Source organism: Pteropus vampyrus, unplaced genomic scaffold (assembly GCF_000151845.1).
Source record: "Pteropus vampyrus isolate Shadow unplaced genomic scaffold, Pvam_2.0 Scaffold246, whole genome shotgun sequence".
NCBI lineage: Eukaryota > Metazoa > Chordata > Mammalia > Chiroptera > Pteropodidae > Pteropus > Pteropus vampyrus.
Genome location: NW_011889027.1, coordinates 405,800 through 409,422, shown reverse-complemented (window position 1 = coordinate 409,422; position 3,623 = coordinate 405,800).

The following is a 3,623-nucleotide window of genomic DNA, read 5'->3' as shown; positions in this document are numbered from 1 at the left end:
TCACTGTGGAACCACGTCCCTATCAATTTTATCGAACTTCTCAAAGAACCAACTTTTGTTTCATTGGTTTTCCCTATTTTTGGTTCTGTTGTCTATTTCATTGATCCTGCTGTGAACTTTGCCCTTTCTGTTGTGCGGGGAGCCAGGCTTTGGGGGGATTTCTCTCGTCGTCACCCTCACTTTCCTCCCTCTCTCTCTAGAAAACTCTTTTCCTCCGTGCTTCCCCAAACGCCCCCTCCCCCGCCCCTCCCGGGGCTCAGGCCCTCCCGAATCCCGAATCCCGAATCTCCCGAATCGCCGGCGGGAGAGGGGCATTTCCTTTCCCTGCCGTGGGATGCAGCTGCGTTTTCCTCAGAGACGTTTTGGAGATGACGTCTTGGCCCAACGAGCAGCCAGTCGTGGGGGTTTCGGTTTCGGTGTCAGGCTGATGGGGAGGAGGCTTGCGAAGTGGCGGCTCTGGCACCTGTCCGACCCCGGCGCGCCCCGTGGGCTGCTTGTCGCCTTCCTGCTCACCTCTGCACTGACTTCGCTGTGACCTCTCTTCCCTCCCCAGGCTTGTCACAGGAGCTGGCGTCGGCCACCCTTCCCCCCCGGAGGCCCACGTCGCCCGCGCCTTCACTAAGCCCTGTTAACTGTACAGCGGCATCTCGGTCGGGAGCCCTCGCTGTCCAGACAGGCGAACCCCGACTCAGAATCATGGCGAACTTTACAAAGCACATGAAACCAGCTAAGTCAATGATCAAACCCTAGTGGTGGTGGTTTTCTCATGGGAAAAAAATTGCAGGATTTTCCAAAAGATGGAGACTAATCCCACGTTTTAGGCACACTTGCCTGGTCTCCCCGTGGGCAGAGTGAAACCAGGGCCGGGCGTCGGGGGGTGTGGCGGGAGGGCCGGACGCGCCCGCCCTACAGCCGGTGGGAGGAGGGCGGTCCCGGTCCCCCAGCCCCTCCCACTCCTACATCGCAGCTCCGCCCACCTCTGAGGCTGACGTTTCTGGGACAGGTGGAGCGAGCTCTTGTCTCAGGCATTTTGCTGAGACGACGCGTCATGTCATTTTGCGTCAGGCATTTTGAAAGCAAACCCGGTGAGAGAGCGCAGCTCTTCCCTGCTCGGCGTGCACGAAGGAGCAGAGGCTCGGGGCGGAGACGCAGCCCGAGCAAGGGCGCGTGGCTAGAAAGGGACGCGGTCACGGAGGGCGCGAAACGCGGGCTCCTAAGTGCGGCATCGGCGTAGTTTCCGATCCTCATTTTGCCAAAAGCCGCGACGAGATATTCCTGAAGGCTTCTCGTGTTCAGGACACTTGCTAACTGTGTATCCTGGGCAGGTAACGTAAACTCTCTGATCCTTCGTTCCCTGGGTAACTGCCTCGTTGATTTGAGGGCAAATGTGAGCGCGTGGGCCGGTATGGACGCAGTGGCGACAGGTAGTGGGCGCTGGATAAACCGCGGCTATGTGACCCCAGTGTCTCCTGTCACTGGCGTGCATTTGTTCGAATCGCCTTGGACGCTTGGGTAAAGGGCCGTAAAGTCCACTGAGCCCTTCGGCTTCTCCAGCCAGATGAGCGACACATGTCTTTGAAACCGTCACCACCATCACACAGTAACAGAAAACGACATTTGCTTGACACTTCTTTGGAGATTATTATATGAGTACAGAGAAAAAAAAAATCCAGAATCATGTATTTAGTGGCTGGAGTTATCTAATTAGGCAGGTGACATCAGGGTTAATGGCTCATTAACACAGAAAATGAGCAATTAGCTCATTGTTTCCGTAATTTTATGCGCTCAAGCAGGCAGCTGTTCCTCGGCGGCTGCATCTCATGGAATTGTGCAGGGGTAACTTCTCTTGGTTTGTTTTTCAGCTCGGTCTGTGAGTTCATGCCAGTTGCTGATCCTCGTGGCTTGTTGTTTTCCACGGTTAGCGTGCAGGCGTCTGTAATCGTGTGACAGTTTGTGACGATTAATAGGGCTGTGCATTCTCACGCCGGCCCCCGCACGCTGCGCCTCACTCCAGGATGGCTGGATCCAGCTGAACCCGAACCCCTCCTGGGTCTCCCCTGCATCTTCATCAGCGAGGCCCCCCACCTTCGCTTGGGTTCTGGGGGCGTAGGATTCGTAGTTAGCACGTGTTTGTTAGTTTGAACTGCATCCTGAGGCTCGATTTTCCTTTTTTCAGATCAAACCGGTGGTGCATTGTGATATAAATGTGCCTTCCAGGTGGCAGACCTTCCATCATCTATCCCGACGCATAAGGTGAGTATCGTGGGAAAGGAAGCCCGATGGGCGGGGCCCCTGAGGGTAACATGACTGTCCCCCCCTGCCCCCTGGTTCTCTGCCGGTCACTTGTCTTGCGGGTCAGCTCTGTGCGACAGCCTGTCAGGAGCCATGTGTCCTTTTTCTCTCGGACCTTGATTTTGGAGACGCCGTCCAGCTGCCACGTCGTCGTTCAGACGGGTTCCATGGAGGTGAAGACACACAGCTTCACCTGGGAAAAGCCGAGGCTTTCTGTGCCTCTTCTCCCACGTGGCCGTGCAGAGGCTGGATGTCGGAGGCGGTTTCGGGCTCATTCCCCCCAGGACTGTTCCTTCCAGGCTGGTCGGGGTTACAGCCGTGCCAGGCGAGCGTCGGGGCAGGACCGGAATGTGTGGGAGCCAGCGACGGCGCTGGGTGGAGGGTCCCCGTAGCGGGTGTCCATCCAGGGGACCGAGACCGCGTTGTGGGGGGAGGCCAGTCCTTGGGGGACGTAGAGAGAGAACCTATGTGGCTTAAAACACTGGTTTGAATCCTGCTTCCCAGCGCACACTCATCTCTAATCCTGCTTCCCAGCGCACACTCATCTCTGTGAAGGGGCCGTCTCATTGTGAAGCCGGACTGATACCGTCCACCGGCCAGGTGCCCCTACGGGGACCAGTGACGCTTCCGAGAGCCCGCCTGTGCTGGTCACGGAGCCGGAGATCTCCATGTAGCGCTGCTTCCCCCCCAGTCCTCTTCCTATTGCGACGTTTTGATGTTTTGGGGTTGAAACCCCCGGCGTGACAATTGGGATGGTGCCCTCCCCGTGCCCCGAGCTGCTCCCCGTGGACGGAGGGCCAGTGAGCCTCAGTCGTGGGCCCTCGGCGTCAGGGGGACACTGGCAGACGCGTCCAGTCCTGGCCTTTGTCAGCGGAGTCGCGTCTGCCACATTCCTGACGACTGCCCTTCACCCTCGTGCTGGCCAGCGAAGGGGTGGAGACCAGGAGCTGGGGAGCCCCCTGCGGGCGCCAACAGAGCCCGGACTGGGACACAGGACAAAGGGAACTGTTATTAGTGGCACCTGCCCCTGTCGCCTGGCCTTGAATCCTGACTCTCGTCTCTTTAAAACACTCTTCCTTAGGCTTCCATGAAGAAACCACTTAAACATGCGAGGTCCTTCCATAAATAAACCTTTTTTATAAATGCCTTTTTTTAATCCGAGAACTGTTTTGCAATGATGAAAGACAAGGTATTTGTAAACAGCATGGGCATGTCTTTCTGAAGAGCGTGTAGAAACCTCAGGGGACATTCTTGGCTTATGGGTTCTTCCTGGCGAAGACATACGTCCCCAAAGCCACACTTTTTTTGCATGGCCTAAGACATCAGTGAGT